This window comes from Hyperolius riggenbachi, chromosome 5 (genome assembly GCF_040937935.1).
Source record: "Hyperolius riggenbachi isolate aHypRig1 chromosome 5, aHypRig1.pri, whole genome shotgun sequence".
NCBI classification, from domain to species: domain Eukaryota; kingdom Metazoa; phylum Chordata; class Amphibia; order Anura; family Hyperoliidae; genus Hyperolius; species Hyperolius riggenbachi.
The window spans coordinates 232,736,273-232,762,889 of record NC_090650.1 but is presented as its reverse complement, the minus strand read 5'-3'; positions in this window follow the sequence as shown (position 1 = coordinate 232,762,889).

The window sequence follows — 26,617 nt, the reverse complement described above, 5'->3', positions numbered from 1 at the left end:
AAAGCAAATTAGTGTATGCTTTTTTGGGTGTTTTACCTTCTTCTGGTATGTAGGAAGTGCAGTCCTTTGTGGTTATACTTCCTCGTGGCTCTCACTTTTTCCTACAGTTCCATTTCTGTAGCCTGTCATTGTTTTTTTCACACTAGTATTAATTGAGCTATTATAAACATGCATATGTTATTGAAACAGATGCAGAAAAGGTATCTTTAAATCCAGTCTGGTATATCAATATGAGAGAACTAAAGTAACAAAGAGAGGTATAACCATTGCATATAATAAATTATGCAGCAACCACATGTTTCATATGTGATTGTGCAGGGACCATTTTGTATCTTTTGACTAATATTCCACGTGATCTTAAAACTTTCTCCAGAAACAATAAGTATTGGATGTACTTATTAGCGCTTCTGTTGGTGTTTTTATACTATCTGGAGATATGTTTAGGTAATTCCATTTGGGGTTGCTTTAAAGTATTAATAGAATCTAGCAATTCCGGTGAGGTGTGGCATGGCTATTGAGGGGAAATGGAGGAGGCCATGCAGGGGGGGAAGATGTTTGAACTTAAAGAAGTAGAAATAAAGCTGCAAGAGTCGGTTTTAAAAAAGCTGATGGTTTTTTAACCAGTTTTCAAGACTAAATTGTTGGAATAAACATTCCACACATTTGTAATTTTTCACCATTCAAACTTCTTTCACATACAAATAGTAAATCCTGCAAAAAAATACATATTCCTTTAGATAGTAAGCTCACAAGGGCATTGGTTATCTCTCTTTGGTGTCTTTAGCTACTGTTCATTTTTGTTCATTGTTATGGATTTGTCATTTTGACTTTTGTTATTGTCTGATATTTGTGCATTACACTTGTCTTAGTCTTTAGGCAGGTTTTTTTCAGGTGCATGACCATAGACCTACATGAGTTCCGGTCTGACGCAGATCACTGCAGGAGCCGCCTAGTAACATCGGTATGCGTTTACGTTAAATAGAGCACTTCCGGACCAGTGCACCACAATGTGGGGAGTGTGAACTCCCCATACAGTCTTATTGCCTGGTGGCGTAGTGCGATACATTTAGCGTACCCATTGCCCCAGTGTGAAAAAGGCCCTTAAGGTCTTTGTCTATATATTTCTTGGTATGTTATTTTTGCATATAGTATTTATAAAAGATGAAACAATGACAAGTGGAAGATGTATGAGAAAAGGTCTTTCCCTCTAAAGCAAATTAGTGTATGCTTTTTTGGGTGTTTTACCTTCTTCTGGTATGTAGAAAGTGCAGTCCTTGGTGGTTATACTTCCTCGTGGCTCTCACTTTTTCCTACAGTTCCATTTCTGTAGCCTGTCATTGTTTTTTTCACACTAGTATTAATTGAGCTATTATAAACGTGCATATGTTATCCAAACAGATGCAGAACAAGTATCTTTAAATCCAGTCTGGTATATCAATATGAGAGAACTAAAGTAACAAAAAGAGGTATAACCATTGCATATAATAAAATATGCAGCAACCACATGTTTCATATGTGATTGTGCAGGGACCATTTTTATCTTTTGACTAATATTCCACGTGATCCTAAAACTTTCTCCAGAAACAATAAGTATTGGATGTACTTATTAGCGCTTCTGTTGGCGTTTTTTATACTATCTGGAGATATGTTTAGGTAATTTTTTTTTCCATTTGGGGTTGCTTTAAAGTATTAATAGAATCTAGCAATCCGGTGAGGTGTGGCATGGCTATTGAGGGGAAATGGAGGAGGCCATGCAGGGGGGAAAGATGTTTGAACTTAAAGAAGTAGAAATAAAGCCGCAAGAGTCGGTTTTAAAAAAGCTGATGGTTTTTTAACCAGTTTTCAAGACTAAATTGTTGGAATAAACATTCCACACATTTGTAATTTTTCACCATTCAAACTTCTTTCACATACAAATAGTAAATCCTGCAAAAAAAAATACATATTCCTTTAGATAGTAAGCTCACAAGGGAATTGATTATCTCTCTTTGGTGTCTTTAGCTACTGTTAATTTTTGTTCATTGTTATGGATTTGTCATTTTGACTTTTGTTATTGTCTAATATTTGTGCATTACACTTGTCTTAGTCTTTAGGCAGTTTTTTTCAGGTGCATGACCATAGACCTACATGAATTCCAGTGTGACGCAGATCACTGCAGGAGCCGCCTAGTAACATAGGTATGCGTTTACGTTAAATAGAGCACTTCTGGACCAGTGCACCGCAATGTGGGGAGTGCGAACTCCCCATACACTCTTATTGCCTGGTGGCGTAGTGCAATACATTTAGCATACCACAATGCCCCAGTATGAAAAAGGCCCTTAAGGTCTTTGTCTATATATTTCTTGGTATGTTATTTTTGTATATAGTATTTATAAAAGATGAAACAATGACAAGTGGAACATGTATGAGAAAAGGTCTTTCCCTCTAAAGCAAATTAGTGTATGCTTTTTTGGGTGTTTTACCTTCTTCTGGTATGTAGAAAGTGCAGTCCTTGGTGGTTATACTTCCTCGTGGCTCTCACTTTTTCCTACAGTTCCATTTCTGTAGCCTGTCATTGTTTTTTTCACACTAGTATTAATTGAGCTATTATAAACGTGCATATGTTATTGAAACAGATGCAGAAAAAGTATCTTTAAATCCAGTCTGGTATATCAATATGAGAGAACTAAAGTAACAAAGAGAGGTATAACCATTGCATATAATAAAAAATGCAGCAACCACATGTTTCATATGTGATTGTGCAGGGACCATTTTGTATCTTTTGACTAATATTCTACGTGATCTTAAAACTTTCTCCAGAAAAAATAAGTATTGTATGTACTTATTAGCGCTTCTGTTGGCATTTTTTATACCATCTGGAGATATGTTTAGGTAATTTTTTTTCCATTTGGGGTTGCTTTGAAGTATTAATAGAATCTAGCAATCCGGTGAGGTGTGGCATGGCTATTGAGGGGAAATGGAGGAGGCCATGCAGGGGGGAAAGATGTTTGAACTTAAAGAAGTAGAAATAAAGCCGCAAGAGTCAGTTTTAAAAAAACTGATGGTTTTTTAACCAGTTTTCAAGACTAAATTGTTGGAATAAACATTCCACACATTTGTAATTTTTCACCATTCAAACTTCTTTCACATACAAATAGTAAATCCTGCAAAAAAAATACATATTCCTTTAGACAGTAAGCTCACAAGGGCAGTGGTTATCTCTCTTTGGTGTCTTTAGCTACTGTTCATTTTTGTTCATTGTTATGGATTTGTAATTTTGACTTTTGTTATTGTCTGATATTTGTGCATTACACTTGTCTTAGTCTTTAGGCAGGTTTTTTTCAGGTGCATGACCATAGACCTACATGAGTTCCGGTCTGACGCAGATCACTGCAGGAGCCGCCTAGTAACATCGGTATGTGTTTACGTTAAATAGAGCACTTCCGGACCAGTGCACCGCAATGTGGGGAGTGTGAACTCCCCATACACTTTTATTGCCTGGTGGCGTAGTGCGATACATTTAGCGTACCCATTGCCCCAGTGTGAAAAAGGCCCTTAAGGTCTTTGTCTATATATTTCTTGGTATGTTATTTTTGCATATAGTATTTATAAAAGATGAAACAATGACAAGTGGAAGATGTATGAGAAAAGGTCTTTCCCTCTAAAGCAAATTAGTGTATGCTTTTTTGGGTGTTTTACCTTCTTCTGGTATGTAGGAAGTGCAGTCCTTGGTGGTTATACTTCCTCGTGGCTCTCACTTTTTCCTACAGTTCCATTTCTGTAGCCTGTCATTGTTTTTTTCACACTAGTATTAATTGAGGTATTATAAACATGCATATGTTATTGAAACAGATGCAGAAAAAGTATCTTTAAATCCAGTCTGGTATATCAATATGAGAGAACTAAAGTAACAAAGAGAGGTATAACCATTGCATATAATTAAATATGCAGCAACCACATGTCTCATATGTGAATGTGCAGGGATCATTTTGTATCTTTTGACTAATATTCCACGTGATCTTAAAACTTTCTCCAGAAAAAATAAGTATTGTATGTACTTATTAGCGCTTCTGTTGGCATTTTTTATACCATCTGGAGATATGTTTAGGTAATTTTTTTTCCATTTGGGGTTGCTTTGAAGTATTAATAGAATCTAGCAATCCGGTGAGGTGTGGCATGGCTATTGAGGGGAAATGGAGGAGCCCATGCAGGGGGGAAAGATGTTTGAACTTAAAGAAGTAGAAATAAAGCCGCAAGAGTCGGTTTTAAAAAGGCTGATGGTTTTTTAACCAGTTTTCAAGACTAAATTGTTGGAATTCAAACATTCCACCATTTGTAATTTTTTCAGCATTCAAACTTCTTTCACATACAAATAGTAAATCCTGCAAAAAAAATACATATTCCTTTAGATAGTAAGCTCACAAGGGCATTGGTTATCTCTCTTTGGTGTCTTTAGCTACTGTTCATTTTTGTTCATTGTTATGGATTTGTCATTTTGACTTTTGTTATTGTCTGATATTTGTGCATTACACTTGTCTTAGTCTTTAGGCAGGTTTTTTTCAGGTGCATGACCATAGACCTACATGAGTTCCGGTCTGACGCAGATCACTGCAGGAGCCACCTAGTAACATCGGTATACGTTTACGTTAAATAGAGCACTTCCGGACCAGTGCACCGCAATGTGGGGAGTGTGAACTCCCCATACACTCTTATTGCCTGGTGGCGTAGTGCGATACATTTAGCGTACCCATTGCCCCAGTGTGAAAAAGGCCCTTAAGGTCTTTGTCTATATATTTCTTGGTATGTTATTTTTGCATATAGTATTTATAAAAGATGAAACAATGACAAGTGGAACATGTATGAGAAAAGGTCTTTCCCTCTAAAGCAAATTAGTGTATGCTTTTTTGGGTGTTTTACCTTCTTCTGGTATGTAGGAAGTGCAGTCCTTTGTGGTTATACTTCCTCGTGGCTCTCACTTTTTCCTACAGTTCCATTTCTGTAGCCTGTCATTGTTTTTTTCACACTAGTATTAATTGAGCTATTATAAACATGCATATGTTATTGAAACAGATGCAGAAAAAGTATCTTTAAATCCAGTCTGGTATATCAATATTATTCATTTGTAGTTAGCCAATAAATGGTATCATCCTGATTTAAAACTTCTTGCTTTTACTGATGGCTAACACGGTACAATACCCTACTGCTACTGTATATCAATATGAGAGAACTAAAGTAACAAAGAGAGGTATAACCATTGCATATAATAAATTATGCAGCAACCACATGTTTCATATGTGATTGTGCAGGGACCATTTTGTATCTTTTGACTAATATTCCACGTGATCTTAAAACTTTCTCCAGAAACAATAAGTATTGGATGTACTTATTAGCGCTTCTGTTGGTGTTTTTATACTATCTGGAGATATGTTTAGGTAATTCCATTTGGGGTTGCTTTAAAGTATTAATAGAATCTAGCAATTCCGGTGAGGTGTGGCATGGCTATTGAGGGGAAATGGAGGAGGCCATGCAGGGGGGGGGGGGAGATGTTTGAACTTAAAGAAGTAGAAATAAAGCCGCAAGAGTCGGTTTTAAAAAAGCTGATGGTTTTTTAACCAGTTTTCAAGACTAAATTGTTGGAATAAACATTCCACACATTTGTAATTTTTCACCATTCAAACTTCTTTCACATACAAATAGTAAATCCTGCAAAAAAATACATATTCCTTTAGATAGTAAGCTCACAAGGGCATTGGTTATCTCTCTTTGGTGTCTTTAGCTACTGTTCATTTTTGTTCATTGTTATGGATTTGTCATTTTGACTTTTGTTATTGTCTGATATTTGTGCATTACACTTGTCTTAGTCTTTAGGCAGGTTTTTTTCAGGTGCATGACCATAGACCTACATGAGTTCCGGTCTGACGCAGATCACTGCAGGAGCCGCCTAGTAACATCGGTATGTGTTTACGTTAAATAGAGCACTTCCGGACCAGTGCACCGCAATGTGGGGAGTGTGAACTCCCCATACACTCTTATTGCCTGGTGGCGTAGTGCGATACATTTAGCGTACCCATTGCCCCAGTGTGAAAAAGGCCCTTAAGGTCTTTGTCTATATATTTCTTGGTATGTTATTTTTGCATATAGTATTTATAAAAGATGAAACAATGACAAGTGGAAGATGTATGAGAAAAGGTCTTTCCCTCTAAAGCAAATTAGTGTATGCTTTTTTCTGTGTTTTACCTTCTTCTGGTATGTAGGAAGTTCAGTCCTTGGTGGTTATACTTCCTCGTGGCTCTCACTTTTTCCTACAGTTCCATTTCTGTAGCCTGTCATTGTTTTTTTCACACTAGTATTAATTGAGGTATTATAAACATGCATATGTTATTCAAACAGATGAAGAAAAAGTATCTTTAAATCCAGTCTGGTATATCAATATGAGAGAACTAAAGTAACAAAGAGAGGTATAACCATTGCATATAATTAAATATGCAGCAACCACATGTCTCATATGTGAATGTGCAGGGATCATTTTGTATCTTTTGACTAATATTCCACGTGATCTTAAAACTTTCTCCAGAAAAAATAAGTATTGTGTGTACTTATTAGCGCTTCTGTTGGCATTTTTTTTATACCATCTGGAGATATGTTTAGGTAATTTTTTTCCATTTGGGGTTGTTTTGAAGTATTAATAGAATCTAGCAATCCGGTGAGGTGTGGCATGGCTATTGAGGGGAAATGGAGAAGCCCATGCTGGGGGGAAAGATGTTTGAACTTAAAGAAGTAGAAATAAAGCCGCAAGAGTCGGTTTTAAAAAAAGCTGATGGTTTTTTAACCAGTTTTCAAGACTAAATTGTTGGAATAAACATTCCACACATTTGTAATTTTTCACCATTCAAACTTCTTTCACATACAAATAGTAAATCCTGCAAAAAAATACATATTCCTTTAGATAGTAGGCTCACAAGGGCATTGATTATCTCTCTTTGGTGTCTTTAGCTACTGTTAATTTTTGTTCATTGTTATGGATTTGTCATTTTGACTTTTGTTATTGTCTGATATTTGTGCATTACACTTGTCTTAGTCATTAGGCAGGTTTTTTTCAGGTGCATGACCATAGACCTACATGAGTTCCGGTCTGACGCAGATCACTGCAGGAGCCGCCTAGTAACATCGGTATGCGTTTACGTTAAATAGAGCACTTCCGGACCAGTGCTACACAATGTGGGGAGTGTGAACTCCCCATACAGTCTTATTGCCTGGTGGCGTAGTGCGATACATTTAGCGTACCCATTGCCCCAGTGTGAAAAAGGCCCTTAAGGTCTTTGTCTATATATTTCTTGGTATGTTATTTTTGCATATAGTATTTATAAAAGATGAAACAATGACAAGTGGAAGATGTATGAGAAAAGGTCTTTCCCTCTAAAGCAAATTAGTGTATGCTTTTTTGGGTGTTTTACCTTCTTCTGGTATGTAGGAAGTGCAGTCCTTGGTGGTTATACTTCCTCGTAGCTCTCACTTTTTCCTACAGTTCCATTTCTGTAGCCTGTCATTGTTTTTTTTCACACTAGTATTAATTGAGCTATTATAAACATGCATATGTTATCCAAACAGATGCAGAACAAGTATCTTTAAATCCAGTCTGGTATATCAATATGAGAGAACTAAAGTAACAAAAAGAGGTATAACCATTGCATATAATAAAATATGCAGCAACCACATGTTTCATATGTGATTGTGCAGGGACCATTTTTATCTTTTGACTAATATTCCACGTGATCCTAAAACTTTCTCCAGAAACAATAAGTATTGGATGTACTTATTAGCGCTTCTGTTGGCGTTTTTTATACTATCTGGAGATATGTTTAGGTAATTTTTTTTTCCATTTGGGGTTGCTTTAAAGTATTAATAGAATCTAGCAATCCGGTGAGGTGTGGCATGGCTATTGAGGGGAAATGGAGGAGGCCATGCAGGGGGGAAAGATGTTTGAACTTAAAGAAGTAGAAATAAAGCCGCAAGAGTCGGTTTTAAAAAAGCTGATGGTTTTTTAACCAGTTTTCAAGACTAAATTGTTGGAATAAACATTCCACACATTTGTAATTTTTCACCATTCAAACTTCTTTCACATACAAATAGTAAATCCTGCAAAAAAAATACATATTCCTTTAGACAGTAAGCTCACAAGGGCAGTGGTTATCTCTCTTTGGTGTCTTTAGCTACTGTTCATTTTTGTTCATTGTTATGGATTTGTAATTTTGACTTTTGTTATTGTCTGATATTTGTGCATTACACTTGTCTTAGTCTTTAGGCAGGTTTTTTTCAGGTGCATGACCATAGACCTACATGAGTTCCGGTCTGACGCAGATCACTGCAGGAGCCGCCTAGTAACATCGGTATGTGTTTACGTTAAATAGAGCACTTCCGGACCAGTGCACCGCAATGTGGGGAGTGTGAACTCCCCATACACTTTTATTGCCTGGTGGCGTAGTGCGATACATTTAGCGTACCCATTGCCCCAGTGTGAAAAAGGCCCTTAAGGTCTTTGTCTATATATTTCTTGGTATGTTATTTTTGCATATAGTATTTATAAAAGATGAAACAATGACAAGTGGAAGATGTATGAGAAAAGGTCTTTCCCTCTAAAGCAAATTAGTGTATGCTTTTTTGGGTGTTTTACCTTCTTCTGGTATGTAGGAAGTGCAGTCCTTGGTGGTTATACTTCCTCGTGGCTCTCACTTTTTCCTACAGTTCCATTTCTGTAGCCTGTCATTGTTTTTTTCACACTAGTATTAATTGAGGTATTATAAACATGCATATGTTATTGAAACAGATGCAGAAAAAGTATCTTTAAATCCAGTCTGGTATATCAATATGAGAGAACTAAAGTAACAAAGAGAGGTATAACCATTGCATATAATTAAATATGCAGCAACCACATGTCTCATATGTGAATGTGCAGGGATCATTTTGTATCTTTTGACTAATATTCCACGTGATCTTAAAACTTTCTCCAGAAAAAATAAGTATTGTATGTACTTATTAGCGCTTCTGTTGGCATTTTTTATACCATCTGGAGATATGTTTAGGTAATTTTTTTTCCATTTGGGGTTGCTTTGAAGTATTAATAGAATCTAGCAATCCGGTGAGGTGTGGCATGGCTATTGAGGGGAAATGGAGGAGCCCATGCAGGGGGGAAAGATGTTTGAACTTAAAGAAGTAGAAATAAAGCCGCAAGAGTCGGTTTTAAAAAGGCTGATGGTTTTTTAACCAGTTTTCAAGACTAAATTGTTGGAATTCAAACATTCCACCATTTGTAATTTTTTCAGCATTCAAACTTCTTTCACATACAAATAGTAAATCCTGCAAAAAAATACATATTCCTTTAGATAGTAAGCTCACAAGGGCATTGGTTATCTCTCTTTGGTGTCTTTAGCTACTGTTCATTTTTGTTCATTGTTATGGATTTGTCATTTTGACTTTTGTTATTGTCTGATATTTGTGCATTACACTTGTCTTAGTCTTTAGGCAGGTTTTTTTCAGGTGCATGACCATAGACCTACATGAGTTCCGGTCTGACGCAGATCACTGCAGGAGCCACCTAGTAACATCGGTATACGTTTACGTTAAATAGAGCACTTCCGGACCAGTGCACCGCAATGTGGGGAGTGTGAACTCCCCATACACTCTTATTGCCTGGTGGCGTAGTGCGATACATTTAGCGTACCCATTGCCCCAGTGTGAAAAAGGCCCTTAAGGTCTTTGTCTATATATTTCTTGGTATGTTATTTTTGCATATAGTATTTATAAAAGATGAAACAATGACAAGTGGAACATGTATGAGAAAAGGTCTTTCCCTCTAAAGCAAATTAGTGTATGCTTTTTTGGGTGTTTTACCTTCTTCTGGTATGTAGGAAGTGCAGTCCTTTGTGGTTATACTTCCTCGTGGCTCTCACTTTTTCCTACAGTTCCATTTCTGTAGCCTGTCATTGTTTTTTTCACACTAGTATTAATTGAGCTATTATAAACATGCATATGTTATTGAAACAGATGCAGAAAAAGTATCTTTAAATCCAGTCTGGTATATCAATATGAGAGAACTAAAGTAACAAAGAGAGGTATAACCATTGCATATAATAAATTATGCAGCAACCACATGTTTCATATGTGATTGTGCAGGGACCATTTTGTATCTTTTGACTAATATTCCACGTGATCTTAAAACTTTCTCCAGAAACAATAAGTATTGGATGTACTTATTAGCGCTTCTGTTGGTGTTTTTATACTATCTGGAGATATGTTTAGGTAATTCCATTTGGGGTTGCTTTAAAGTATTAATAGAATCTAGCAATTCCGGTGAGGTGTGGCATGGCTATTGAGGGGAAATGGAGGAGGCCATGCAGGGGGGGGGGGAGATGTTTGAACTTAAAGAAGTAGAAATAAAGCCGCAAGAGTCGGTTTTAAAAAAGCTGATGGTTTTTTAACCAGTTTTCAAGACTAAATTGTTGGAATAAACATTCCACACATTTGTAATTTTTCACCATTCAAACTTCTTTCACATACAAATAGTAAATCCTGCAAAAAAATACATATTCCTTTAGATAGTAAGCTCACAAGGGCATTGGTTATCTCTCTTTGGTGTCTTTAGCTACTGTTCATTTTTGTTCATTGTTATGGATTTGTCATTTTGACTTTTGTTATTGTCTGATATTTGTGCATTACACTTGTCTTAGTCTTTAGGCAGGTTTTTTTCAGGTGCATGACCATAGACCTACATGAGTTCCGGTCTGACGCAGATCACTGCAGGAGCCGCCTAGTAACATCGGTATGTGTTTACGTTAAATAGAGCACTTCCGGACCAGTGCACCGCAATGTGGGGAGTGTGAACTCCCCATACACTCTTATTGCCTGGTGGCGTAGTGCGATACATTTAGCGTACCCATTGCCCCAGTGTGAAAAAGGCCCTTAAGGTCTTTGTCTATATATTTCTTGGTATGTTATTTTTGCATATAGTATTTATAAAAGATGAAACAATGACAAGTGGAAGATGTATGAGAAAAGGTCTTTCCCTCTAAAGCAAATTAGTGTATGCTTTTTTCTGTGTTTTACCTTCTTCTGGTATGTAGGAAGTTCAGTCCTTGGTGGTTATACTTCCTCGTGGCTCTCACTTTTTCCTACAGTTCCATTTCTGTAGCCTGTCATTGTTTTTTTCACACTAGTATTAATTGAGGTATTATAAACATGCATATGTTATTCAAACAGATGAAGAAAAAGTATCTTTAAATCCAGTCTGGTATATCAATATGAGAGAACTAAAGTAACAAAGAGAGGTATAACCATTGCATATAATTAAATATGCAGCAACCACATGTCTCATATGTGAATGTGCAGGGATCATTTTGTATCTTTTGACTAATATTCCACGTGATCTTAAAACTTTCTCCAGAAAAAATAAGTATTGTGTGTACTTATTAGCGCTTCTGTTGGCATTTTTTTATACCATCTGGAGATATGTTTAGGTAATTTTTTTCCATTTGGGGTTGTTTTGAAGTATTAATAGAATCTAGCAATCCGGTGAGGTGTGGCATGGCTATTGAGGGGAAATGGAGAAGCCCATGCTGGGGGGAAAGATGTTTGAACTTAAAGAAGTAGAAATAAAGCCGCAAGAGTCGGTTTTAAAAAAAGCTGATGGTTTTTTAACCAGTTTTCAAGACTAAATTGTTGGAATAAACATTCCACACATTTGTAATTTTTCACCATTCAAACTTCTTTCACATACAAATAGTAAATCCTGCAAAAAAATACATATTCCTTTAGATAGTAGGCTCACAAGGGCATTGATTATCTCTCTTTGGTGTCTTTAGCTACTGTTAATTTTTGTTCATTGTTATGGATTTGTCATTTTGACTTTTGTTATTGTCTGATATTTGTGCATTACACTTGTCTTAGTCATTAGGCAGGTTTTTTTCAGGTGCATGACCATAGACCTACATGAGTTCCGGTCTGACGCAGATCACTGCAGGAGCCGCCTAGTAACATCGGTATGCGTTTACGTTAAATAGAGCACTTCCGGACCAGTGCTACACAATGTGGGGAGTATGAACTCCCCATACAGTCTTATTGCCTGGTGGCGTAGTGCGATACATTTAGCGTACCCATTGCCCCAGTGTGAAAAAGGCCCTTAAGGTCTTTGTCTATATATTTCTTGGTATGTTATTTTTGCATATAGTATTTATAAAAGATGAAACAATGACAAGTGGAAGATGTATGAGAAAAGGTCTTTCCCTCTAAAGCAAATTAGTGTATGCTTTTTTGGGTGTTTTACCTTCTTCTGGTATGTAGGAAGTGCAGTCCTTGGTGGTTATACTTCCTCGTAGCTCTCACTTTTTCCTACAGTTCCATTTCTGTAGCCTGTCATTGTTTTTTTTCACACTAGTATTAATTGAGCTATTATAAACATGCATATGTTATCCAAACAGATGCAGAACAAGTATCTTTAAATCCAGTCTGGTATATCAATATGAGAGAACTAAAGTAACAAAAAGAGGTATAACCATTGCATATAATAAAATATGCAGCAACCACATGTTTCATATGTGATTGTGCAGGGACCATTTTTATCTTTTGACTAATATTCCACGTGATCCTAAAACTTTCTCCAGAAACAATAAGTATTGGATGTACTTATTAGCGCTTCTGTTGGCGTTTTTTATACTATCTGGAGATATGTTTAGGTAATTTTTTTTTCCATTTGGGGTTGCTTTAAAGTATTAATAGAATCTAGCAATCCGGTGAGGTGTGGCATGGCTATTGAGGGGAAATGGAGGAGGCCATGCAGGGGGGAAAGATGTTTGAACTTAAAGAAGTAGAAATAAAGCCGCAAGAGTCGGTTTTAAAAAAGCTGATGGTTTTTTAACCAGTTTTCAAGACTAAATTGTTGGAATAAACATTCCACACATTTGTAATTTTTCACCATTCAAACTTCTTTCACATACAAATAGTAAATCCTGCAAAAAAAATACATATTCCTTTAGACAGTAAGCTCACAAGGGCAGTGGTTATCTCTCTTTGGTGTCTTTAGCTACTGTTCATTTTTGTTCATTGTTATGGATTTGTAATTTTGACTTTTGTTATTGTCTGATATTTGTGCATTACACTTGTCTTAGTCTTTAGGCAGGTTTTTTTCAGGTGCATGACCATAGACCTACATGAGTTCCGGTCTGACGCAGATCACTGCAGGAGCCGCCTAGTAACATCGGTATGTGTTTACGTTAAATAGAGCACTTCCGGACCAGTGCACCGCAATGTGGGGAGTGTGAACTCCCCATACACTTTTATTGCCTGGTGGCGTAGTGCGATACATTTAGCGTACCCATTGCCCCAGTGTGAAAAAGGCCCTTAAGGTCTTTGTCTATATATTTCTTGGTATGTTATTTTTGCATATAGTATTTATAAAAGATGAAACAATGACAAGTGGAAGATGTATGAGAAAAGGTCTTTCCCTCTAAAGCAAATTAGTGTATGCTTTTTTGGGTGTTTTACCTTCTTCTGGTATGTAGGAAGTGCAGTCCTTGGTGGTTATACTTCCTCGTGGCTCTCACTTTTTCCTACAGTTCCATTTCTGTAGCCTGTCATTGTTTTTTTCACACTAGTATTAATTGAGGTATTATAAACATGCATATGTTATTGAAACAGATGCAGAAAAAGTATCTTTAAATCCAGTCTGGTATATCAATATGAGAGAACTAAAGTAACAAAGAGAGGTATAACCATTGCATATAATTAAATATGTAGCAACCACATGTCTCATATGTGAATGTGCAGGGATCATTTTGTATCTTTTGACTAATATTCCACGTGATCTTAAAACTTTCTCCAGAAAAAATAAGTATTGTATGTACTTATTAGCGCTTCTGTTGGCATTTTTTATACCATCTGGAGATATGTTTAGGTAATTTTTTTTCCATTTGGGGTTGCTTTGAAGTATTAATAGAATCTAGCAATCCGGTGAGGTGTGGCATGGCTATTGAGGGGAAATGGAGGAGCCCATGCAGGGGGGAAAGATGTTTGAACTTAAAGAAGTAGAAATAAAGCCGCAAGAGTCGGTTTTAAAAAGGCTGATGGTTTTTTAACCAGTTTTCAAGACTAAATTGTTGGAATTCAAACATTCCACCATTTGTAATTTTTTCAGCATTCAAACTTCTTTCACATACAAATAGTAAATCCTGCAAAAAAATACATATTCCTTTAGATAGTAAGCTCACAAGGGCATTGGTTATCTCTCTTTGGTGTCTTTAGCTACTGTTCATTTTTGTTCATTGTTATGGATTTGTCATTTTGACTTTTGTTATTGTCTGATATTTGTGCATTACACTTGTCTTAGTCTTTAGGCAGGTTTTTTTCAGGTGCATGACCATAGACCTACATGAGTTCTGGTCTGACGCAGATCACTGCAGGAGCCACCTAGTAACATCGGTATACGTTTACGTTAAATAGAGCACTTCCGGACCAGTGCACCGCAATGTGGGGAGTGTGAACTCCCCATACACTCTTATTGCCTGGTGGCGTAGTGCGATACATTTAGCGTACCCATTGCCCCAGTGTGAAAAAGGCCCTTAAGGTCTTTGTCTATATATTTCTTGGTATGTTATTTTTGCATATAGTATTTATAAAAGATGAAACAATGACAAGTGGAAGATGTATGAGAAAAGGTCTTTCCCTCTAAAGCAAATTAGTGTATGCTTTTTTCTGTGTTTTACCTTCTTCTGGTATGTAGGAAGTTCAGTCCTTGGTGGTTATACTTCCTCGTGGCTCTCACTTTTTCCTACAGTTCCATTTCTGTAGCCTGTCATTGTTTTTTTCACACTAGTATTAATTGAGCTATTATAAACATGCATATGTTATTGAAACAGATGCAGAAAAAGTATCTTTAAATCCAGTCTGGTATATCAATATGAGAGAACTAAAGTAACAAAGAGAGGTATAACCATTGCATATAATAAATTATGCAGCAACCACATGTTTCATATGTGATTGTGCAGGGACCATTTTGTATCTTTTGACTAATATTCCACGTGATCTTAAAACTTTCTCCAGAAACAATAAGTATTGGATGTACTTATTAGCGCTTCTGTTGGTGTTTTTATACTATCTGGAGATATGTTTAGGTAATTCCATTTGGGGTTGCTTTAAAGTATTAATAGAATCTAGCAATTCCGGTGAGGTGTGGCATGGCTATTGAGGGGAAATGGAGGAGGCCATGCAGGGGGGGGGGGAGATGTTTGAACTTAAAGAAGTAGAAATAAAGCCGCAAGAGTCGGTTTTAAAAAAGCTGATGGATTTTTAACCAGTTTTCAAGACTAAATTGTTGGAATAAACATTCCACACATTTGTAATTTTTCACCATTCAAACTTCTTTCACATACAAATAGTAAATCCTGCAAAAAAATACATATTCCTTTAGATAGTAAGCTCACAAGGGCATTGGTTATCTCTCTTTGGTGTCTTTAGCTACTGTTCATTTTTGTTCATTGTTATGGATTTGTCATTTTGACTTTTGTTATTGTCTGATATTTGTGCATTACACTTGTCTTAGTCTTTAGGCAGGTTTTTTTCAGGTGCATGACCATAGACCTACATGAGTTCCGGTCTGACGCAGATCACTGCAGGAGCCGCCTAGTAACATCGGTATGTGTTTACGTTAAATAGAGCACTTCCGGACCAGTGCACCGCAATGTGGGGAGTGTGAACTCCCCATACACTCTTATTGCCTGGTGGCGTAGTGCGATACATTTAGCGTACCCATTGCCCCAGTGTGAAAAAGGCCCTTAAGGTCTTTGTCTATATATTTCTTGGTATGTTATTTTTGCATATAGTATTTATAAAAGATGAAACAATGACAAGTGGAAGATGTATGAGAAAAGGTCTTTCCCTCTAAAGCAAATTAGTGTATGCTTTTTTCTGTGTTTTACCTTCTTCTGGTATGTAGGAAGTTCAGTCCTTGGTGGTTATACTTCCTCGTGGCTCTCACTTTTTCCTACAGTTCCATTTCTGTAGCCTGTCATTGTTTTTTTCACACTAGTATTAATTGAGCTATTATAAACATGCATATGTTATTCAAACAGATGAAGAAAAAGTATCTTTAAATCCAGTCTGGTATATCAATATGAGAGAACTAAAGTAACAAAGAGAGGTATAACCATTGCATATAATTAAATATGCAGCAACCACATGTCTCATATGTGAATGTGCAGGGATCATTTTGTATCTTTTGACTAATATTCCACGTGATCTTAAAACTTTCTCCAGAAAAAATAAGTATTGTGTGTACTTATTAGCGCTTCTGTTGGCATTTTTTTATACCATCTGGAGATATGTTTAGGTAATTTTTTTCCATTTGGGGTTGTTTTGAAGTATTAATAGAATCTAGCAATCCGGTGAGGTGTGGCATGGCTATTGAGGGGAAATGGAGAAGCCCATGCTGGGGGGAAAGATGTTTGAACTTAAAGAAGTAGAAATAAAGCCGCAAGAGTCGGTTTTAAAAAAAGCTGATGGTTTTTTAACCAGTTTTCAAGACTAAATTGTTGGAATAAACATTCCACACATTTGTAATTTTTCACCATTCAAACTTCTTTCACATACAAATAGTAAATCCTGCAAAAAAATACATATTCCTTTAGATAGTAGGCTCACAAGGGCATTGATTATCTCTCTTTGGTGTCTTTAGCTACTGTTAATTTTTGTTCATTGTTATGGATTTGTCATTTTGACTTTTGTTATTGTCTGATATTTGTGCATTACACTTGTCTTAGTCATTAGGCAGGTTTTTTTCAGGTGCATGACCATAGACCTACATGAGTTCCGGTCTGACGCAGATCACTGCAGGAGCCGCCTAGTAACATCGGATACATTTAGCGTACCCATTGCCCCAGTGTGAAAAAGGCCCTTAAGGTCTTTGTCTATATATTTCTTGGTATGTTATTTTTGCATATAGTATTTATAAAAGATGAAACAATGACAAGTGGAAGATGTATGAGAAAAGGTCTTTCCCTCTAAAGCAAATTAGTGTATGCTTTTTTGGGTGTTTTACCTTCTTCTGGTATGTAGGAAGTGCAGTCCTTGGTGGTTATACTTCCTCGTGGCTCTCACTTTTTCCTACAGTTCCATTTCTGTAGCCTGTCATTGTTTTTTTCACACTAGTATTAATTGAGGTATTATAAACATGCATATGTTATTGAAACAGATGCAGAAAAAGTATCTTTAAATCCAGTCTGGTATATCAATATGAGAGAACTAAAGTAACAAAGAGAGGTATAACCATTGCATATAATTAAATATGCAGCAACCACATGTCTCATATGTGAATGTGCAGGGATCATTTTGTATCTTTTGACTAATATTCCACGTGATCCTAAAACTTTCTCCAGAAAAAATAAGTATTGTATGTACTTATTAGCGCTTCTGTTGGCGTTTTTTATACTATCTGGAGATATGTTTAGGTAATTTTTTTTCCATTTGGGGTTGCTTTAAAGTATTAATAGAATCTAGCAATCCGGTGAGGTGTGGCATGGCTATTGAGGGGAAATGGAGGAGGCCATGCAGGGGGGAAAGATGTTTGAACTTAAAGAAGTAGAAATAAAGCCGCAAGAGTCGGTTTTAAAAAGGCTGATGGTTTTTTAACCAGTTTTCAAGACTAAATTGTTGGAATTCAAACATTCCACCATTTGTAATTTTTTCAGCATTCAAACTTCTTTCACATACAAATAGTAAATCCTGCAAAAAAAATACATATTCCTTTAGATAGTAAGCTCACAAGGGCATTGGTTATCTCTCTTTGGTGTCTTTAGCTACTGTTCATTTTTGTTCATTGTTATGGATTTGTCATTTTGACTTTTGTTATTGTCTGATATTTGTGCATTACACTTGTCTTAGTCTTTAGGCAGGTTTTTTTCAGGTGCATGACCATAGACCTACATGAGTTCCGGTCTGACGCAGATCACTGCAGGAGCCACCTAGTAACATCGGTATACGTTTACGTTAAATAGAGCACTTCCGGACCAGTGCACCGCAATGTGGGGAGTGTGAACTCCCCATACACTCTTATTGCCTGGTGGCGTAGTGCGATACATTTAGCGTACCCATTGCCCCAGTGTGAAAAAGGCCCTTAAGGTCTTTGTCTATATATTTCTTGGTATGTTATTTTTGCATATAGTATTTATAAAAGATGAAACAATGACAAGTGGAACATGTATGAGAAAAGGTCTTTCCCTCTAAAGCAAATTAGTGTATGCTTTTTTGGGTGTTTTACCTTCTTCTGGTATGTAGGAAGTGCAGTCCTTTGTGGTTATACTTCCTCGTGGCTCTCACTTTTTCCTACAGTTCCATTTCTGTAGCCTGTCATTGTTTTTTTCACACTAGTATTAATTGAGCTATTATAAACATGCATATGTTATTGAAACAGATGCAGAAAAAGTATCTTTAAATCCAGTCTGGTATATCAATATGAGAGAACTAAAGTAACAAAGAGAGGTATAACCATTGCATATAATAAATTATGCAGCAACCACATGTTTCATATGTGATTGTGCAGGGACCATTTTGTATCTTTTGACTAATATTCCACGTGATCTTAAAACTTTCTCCAGAAACAATAAGTATTGGATGTACTTATTAGCGCTTCTGTTGGTGTTTTTATACTATCTGGAGATATGTTTAGGTAATTCCATTTGGGGTTGCTTTAAAGTATTAATAGAATCTAGCAATTCCGGTGAGGTGTGGCATGGCTATTGAGGGGAAATGGAGGAGGCCATGCGGGGGGGGGGGGGGGGAGATGTTTGAACTTAAAGAAGTAGAAATAAAGCCGCAAGAGTCGGTTTTAAAAAAGCTGATGGTTTTTTAACCAGTTTTCAAGACTAAATTGTTGGAATAAACATTCCACACATTTGTAATTTTTCACCATTCAAACTTCTTTCACATACAAATAGTAAATCCTGCAAAAAATACATATTCCTTTAGATAGTAAGCTCACAAGGGCATTGGTTATCTCTCTTTGGTGTCTTTAGCTACTGTTCATTTTTGTTCATTGTTATGGATTTGTCATTTTGACTTTTGTTATTGTCTGATATTTGTGCATTACACTTGTCTTAGTCTTTAGGCAGGTTTTTTTCAGGTGCATGACCATAGACCTACATGAGTTCCGGTCTGACGCAGATCACTGCAGGAGCCGCCTAGTAACATCGGTATGTGTTTACGTTAAATAGAGCACTTCCGGACCAGTGCACCGCAATGTGGGGAGTGTGAACTCCCCATACACTCTTATTGCCTGGTGGCGTAGTGCGATACATTTAGCGTACCCATTGCCCCAGTGTGAAAAAGGCCCTTAAGGTCTTTGTCTATATATTTCTTGGTATGTTATTTTTGCATATAGTATTTATAAAAGATGAAACAATGACAAGTGGAAGATGTATGAGAAAAGGTCTTTCCCTCTAAAGCAAATTAGTGTATGCTTTTTTCTGTGTTTTACCTTCTTCTGGTATGTAGGAAGTTCAGTCCTTGGTGGTTATACTTCCTCGTGGCTCTCACTTTTTCCTACAGTTCCATTTCTGTAGCCTGTCATTGTTTTTTTCACACTAGTATTAATTGAGGTATTATAAACATGCATATGTTATTCAAACAGATGAAGAAAAAGTATCTTTAAATCCAGTCTGGTATATCAATATGAGAGAACTAAAGTAACAAAGAGAGGTATAACCATTGCATATAATTAAATATGCAGCAACCACATGTCTCATATGTGAATGTGCAGGGATCATTTTGTATCTTTTGACTAATATTCCACGTGATCTTAAAACTTTCTCCAGAAAAAATAAGTATTGTGTGTACTTATTAGCGCTTCTGTTGGCATTTTTTTATACCATCTGGAGATATGTTTAGGTAATTTTTTTTCATTTGGGGTTGTTTTGAAGTATTAATAGAATCTAGCAATCCGGTGAGGTGTGGCATGGCTATTGAGGGGAAATGGAGAAGCCCATGCTGGGGGGAAAGATGTTTGAACTTAAAGAAGTAGAAATAAAGCCGCAAGAGTCGGTTTTAAAAAAAGCTGATGGTTTTTTAACCAGTTTTCAAGACTAAATTGTTGGAATAAACATTCCACACATTTGTAATTTTTCACCATTCAAACTTCTTTCACATACAAATAGTAAATCCTGCAAAAAAATACATATTCCCTTAGATAGTAGGCTCACAAGGGCATTGATTATCTCTCTTTGGTGTCTTTAGCTACTGTTAATTTTTGTTCATTGTTATGGATTTGTCATTTTGACTTTTGTTATTGTCTGATATTTGTGCATTACACTTGTCTTAGTCATTAGGCAGGATTTTTTCAGGTGCATGACCATAGACCTACATGAGTTCCGGTCTGACGCAGATCACTGCAGGAGCCGCCTAGTAACATCGGTATGCGTTTACGTTAAATAGAGCACTTCCGGACCAGTGCACCGCAATGTGGGGAGTGTGAACTCCCCATACACTTTTATTGCCTGGTGGCGTAGTGCGATACATTTAGCGTACCCATTGCCCCAGTGTGAAAAAGGCCCTTAAGGTCTTTGTCTATATATTTCTTGGTATGTTATTTTTGCATATAGTATTTATAAAAGATGAAACAATGACAAGTGGAAGATGTATGAGAAAAGGTCTTTCCCTCTAAAGCAAATTAGTGTATGCTTTTTTGGGTGTTTTACCTTCTTCTGGTATGTAGGAAGTGCAGTCCTTGGTGGTTATACTTCCTCGTGGCTCTCACTTTTTCCTACAGTTCCATTTCTGTAGCCTGTCATTGTTTTTTTCACACTAGTATTAATTGAGGTATTATAAACATGCATATGTTATTGAAACAGATGCAGAAAAAGTATCTTTAAATCCAGTCTGGTATATCAATATGAGAGAACTAAAGTAACAAAGAGAGGTATAACCATTGCATATAATTAAATATGCAGCAACCACATGTCTCATATGTGAATGTGCAGGGATCATTTTGTATCTTTTGACTAATATTCCACGTGATCTTAAAACTTTCTCCAGAAAAAATAAGTATTGTATGTACTTATTAGCGCTTCTGTTGGCATTTTTTATACCATCTGGAGATATGTTTAGGTAATTTTTTTTCCATTTGGGGTTGCTTTGAAGTATTAATAGAATCTAGCAATCCGGTGAGGTGTGGCATGGCTATTGAGGGGAAATGGAGGAGCCCATGCAGGGGGGAAAGATGTTTGAACTTAAAGAAGTAGAAATAAAGCCGCAAGAGTCGGTTTTAAAAAGGCTGATGGTTTTTTAACCAGTTTTCAAGACTAAATTGTTGGAATTCAAACATTCCACCATTTGTAATTTTTTCAGCATTCAAACTTCTTTCACATACAAATAGTAAATCCTGCAAAAAAAATACATATTCCTTTAGATAGTAAGCTCACAAGGGCATTGGTTATCTCTCTTTGGTGTCTTTAGCTACTGTTCATTTTTGTTCATTGTTATGGATTTGTCATTTTGACTTTTGTTATTGTCTGATATTTGTGCATTACACTTGTCTTAGTCTTTAGGCAGGTTTTTTTCAGGTGCATGACCATAGACCTACATGAGTTCCGGTCTGACGCAGATCACTGCAGGAGCCACCTAGTAACATCGGTATACGTTTACGTTAAATAGAGCACTTCCGGACCAGTGCACCGCAATGTGGGGAGTGTGAACTCCCCATACACTCTTATTGCCTGGTGGCGTAGTGCGATACATTTAGCGTACCCATTGCCCCAGTGTGAAAAAGGCCCTTAAGGTCTTTGTCTATATATTTCTTGGTATGTTATTTTTGCATATAGTATTTATAAAAGATGAAACAATGACAAGTGGAAGATGTATGAGAAAAGGTCTTTCTCTCTAAAGCAAATTAGTGTATGCTTTTTTGGGTGTTTTACCTTCTTCTGGTATGTAGGAAGTGCAGTCCTTTGTGGTTATACTTCCTCGTGGCTCTCACTTTTTCCTACAGTTCCATTTCTGTAGCCTGTCATTGTTTTTTTCACACTAGTATTAATTGAGCTATTATAAACATGCATATGTTATTGAAACAGATGCAGAAAAAGTATCTTTAAATCCAGTCTGGTATATCAATATGAGAGAACTAAAGTAACAAAGAGAGGTATAACCATTGCATATAATAAATTATGCAGCAACCACATGTTTCATATGTGATTGTGCAGGGACCATTTTGTATCTTTTGACTAATATTCCACGTGATCTTAAAACTTTCTCCAGAAACAATAAGTATTGGATGTACTTATTAGCGCTTCTGTTGGTGTTTTTATACTATCTGGAGATATGTTTAGGTAATTCCATTTGGGGTTGCTTTAAAGTATTAATAGAATCTAGCAATTCCGGTGAGGTGTGGCATGGCTATTGAGGGGAAATGGAGGAGGCCATGCAGGGGGGGGGGGGGGGAGATGTTTGAACTTAAAGAAGTAGAAATAAAGCCGCAAGAGTCGGTTTTAAAAAAGCTGATGGTTTTTTAACCAGTTTTCAAGACTAAATTGTTGGAATAAACATTCCACACATTTGTAATTTTTCACCATTCAAACTTCTTTCACATACAAATAGTAAATCCTGCAAAAAAATACATATTCCTTTAGATAGTAAGCTCACAAGGGCATTGGTTATCTCTCTTTGGTGTCTTTAGCTACTGTTCATTTTTGTTCATTGTTATGGATTTGTCATTTTGACTTTTGTTATTGTCTGATATTTGTGCATTACACTTGTCTTAGTCTTTAGGCAGGTTTTTTTCAGGTGCATGACCATAGACCTACATGAGTTCCGGTCTGACGCAGATCACTGCAGGAGCCGCCTAGTAACATCGGTATGTGTTTACGTTAAATAGAGCACTTCCGGACCAGTGCACCGCAATGTGGGGAGTGTGAACTCCCCATACACTCTTATTGCCTGGTGGCGTAGTGCGATACATTTAGCGTACCCATTGCCCCAGTGTGAAAAAGGCCCTTAAGGTCTTTGTCTATATATTTCTTGGTATGTTATTTTTGCATATAGTATTTATAAAAGATGAAACAATGACAAGTGGAAGATGTATGAGAAAAGGTCTTTCCCTCTAAAGCAAATTAGTGTATGCTTTTTTCTGTGTTTTACCTTCTTCTGGTATGTAGGAAGTTCAGTCCTTGGTGGTTATACTTCCTCGTGGCTCTCACTTTTTCCTACAGTTCCATTTCTGTAGCCTGTCATTGTTTTTTTCACACTAGTATTAATTGAGGTATTATAAACATGCATATGTTATTCAAACAGATGAAGAAAAAGTATCTTTAAATCCAGTCTGGTATATCAATATGAGAGAACTAAAGTAACAAAGAGAGGTATAACCATTGCATATAATTAAATATGCAGCAACCACATGTCTCATATGTGAATGTGCAGGGATCATTTTGTATCTTTTGACTAATATTCCACGTGATCTTAAAACTTTCTCCAGAAAAAATAAGTATTGTGTGTACTTATTAGCGCTTCTGTTGGCATTTTTTTATACCATCTGGAGATATGTTTAGGTAATTTTTTTTCATTTGGGGTTGTTTTGAAGTATTAATAGAATCTAGCAATCCGGTGAGGTGTGGCATGGCTATTGAGGGGAAATGGAGAAGCCCATGCTGGGGGGAAAGATGTTTGAACTTAAAGAAGTAGAAATAAAGCCGCAAGAGTCGGTTTTAAAAAAAGCTGATGGTTTTTTAACCAGTTTTCAAGACTAAATTGTTGGAATAAACATTCCACACATTTGTAATTTTTCACCATTCAAACTTCTTTCACATACAAATAGTAAATCCTGCAAAAAAATACATATTCCTTTAGATAGTAGGCTCACAAGGGCATTGATTATCTCTCTTTGGTGTCTTTAGCTACTGTTAATTTTTGTTCATTGTTATGGATTTGTCATTTTGACTTTTGTTATTGTCTGATATTTGTGCATTACACTTGTCTTAGTCATTAGGCAGGTTTTTTTCAGGTGCATGACCATAGACCTACATGAGTTCCGGTCTGACGCAGATCACTGCAGGAGCCGCCTAGTAACATCGGTATGCGTTTACGTTAAATAGAGCACTTCCGGACCAGTGCACCGCAATGTGGGGAGTGTGAACTCCCCATACACTTTTATTGCCTGGTGGCGTAGTGCGATACATTTAGCGTACCCATTGCCCCAGTGTGAAAAAGGCCCTTAAGGTCTTTGTCTATATATTTCTTGGTATGTTATTTTTGCATATAGTATTTATAAAAGATGAAACAATGACAAGTGGAAGATGTATGAGAAAAGGTCTTTCCCTCTAAAGCAAATTAGTGTATGCTTTTTTGGGTGTTTTACCTTCTTCTGGTATGTAGGAAGTGCAGTCCTTGGTGGTTATACTTCCTCGTGGCTCTCACTTTTTCCTACAGTTCCATTTCTGTAGCCTGTCATTGTTTTTTTCACACTAGTATTAATTGAGGTATTATAAACATGCATATGTTATTCAAACAGATGCAGAAAAAGTATCTTTAAATCCAGTCTGGTATATCAATATGAGAGAACTAAAGTAACAAAGAGAGGTATAAACATTGCATATAATTAAATATGCAGCAACCACATGTCTCATATGTGAATGTGCAGGGATCATTTTGTATCTTTTGACTAATATTCCACGTGATCTTAAAACTTTCTCCAGAAAAAATAAGTATTGTATGTACTTATTAGCGCTTCTGTTGGCATTTTTTATACCATCTGGAGATATGTTTAGGTAATTTTTTTTTCCATTTGGGGTTGCTTTGAAGTATTAATAGAATCTAGCAATCCGGTGAGGTGTGGCATGGCTATTGAGGGGAAATGGAGGAGCCCATGCAGGGGGGAAAGATGTTTGAACTTAAAGAAGTAGAAATAAAGCCGCAAGAGTCGGTTTTAAAAAGGCTGATGGTTTTTTAACCAGTTTTCAAGACTAAATTGTTGGAATTCAAACATTCCACCATTTGTAATTTTTTCAGCATTCAAACTTCTTTCACATACAAATAGTAAATCCTGCAAAAAAAATACATATTCCTTTAGATAGTAAGCTCACAAGGGCATTGGTTATCTCTCTTTGGTGTCTTTAGCTACTGTTCATTTTTGTTCATTGTTATGGATTTGTCATTTTGACTTTTGTTATTGTCTGATATTTGTGCATTACACTTGTCTTAGTCTTTAGGCAGGTTTTTTTCAGGTGCATGACCATAGACCTACATGAGTTCCGGTCTGACGCAGATCACTGCAGGAGCCACCTAGTAACATCGGTATACGTTTACGTTAAATAGAGCACTTCCGGACCAGTGCACCGCAATGTGGGGAGTGTGAACTCCCCATACACTCTTATTGCCTGGTGGCGTAGTGCGATACATTTAGCGTACCCATTGCCCCAGTGTGAAAAAGGCCCTTAAGGTCTTTGTCTATATATTTCTTGGTATGTTATTTTTGCATATAGTATTTATAAAAGATGAAACAATGACAAGTGGAACATGTATGAGAAAAGGTCTTTCCCTCTAAAGCAAATTAGTGTATGCTTTTTTGGGTGTTTTACCTTCTTCTGGTATGTAGGAAGTGCAGTCCTTTGTGGTTATACTTCCTCGTGGCTCTCACTTTTTCCTACAGTTCCATTTCTGTAGCCTGTCATTGTTTTTTTCACACTAGTATTAATTGAGCTATTATAAACATGCATATGTTATTGAAACAGATGCAGAAAAAGTATCTTTAAATCCAGTCTGGTATATCAATATGAGAGAACTAAAGTAACAAAGAGAGGTATAACCATTGCATATAATAAATTATGCAGCAACCACATGTTTCATATGTGATTGTGCAGGGACCATTTTGTATCTTTTGACTAATATTCCACGTGATCTTAAAACTTTCTCCAGAAACAATAAGTATTGGATGTACTTATTAGCGCTTCTGTTGGTGTTTTTATACTATCTGGAGATATGTTTAGGTAATTCCATTTGGGGTTGCTTTAAAGTATTAATAGAATCTAGCAATTCCGGTGAGGTGTGGCATGGCTATTGAGGGGAAATGGAGGAGGCCATGCAGGGGGGGGGGAGATGTTTGAACTTAAAGAAGTAGAAATAAAGCCGCAAGAGTCGGTTTTAAAAAAGCTGATGGTTTTTTAACCAGTTTTCAAGACTAAATTGTTGGAATAAACATTCCACACATTTGTAATTTTTCACCATTCAAACTTCTTTCACATACAAATAGTAAATCCTGCAAAAAATACATATTCCTTTAGATAGTAAGCTCACAAGGGCATTGGTTATCTCTCTTTGGTGTCTTTAGCTACTGTTCATTTTTGTTCATTGTTATGGATTTGTCATTTTGACTTTTGTTATTGTCTGATATTTGTGCATTACACTTGTCTTAGTCTTTAGGCAGGTTTTTTTCAGGTGCATGACCATAGACCTACATGAGTTCCGGTCTGACGCAGATCACTGCAGGAGCCGCCTAGTAACATCGGTATGTGTTTACGTTAAATAGAGCACTTCCGGACCAGTGCACCGCAATGTGGGGAGTGTGAACTCCCCATACACTCTTATTGCCTGGTGGCGTAGTGCGATACATTTAGCGTAC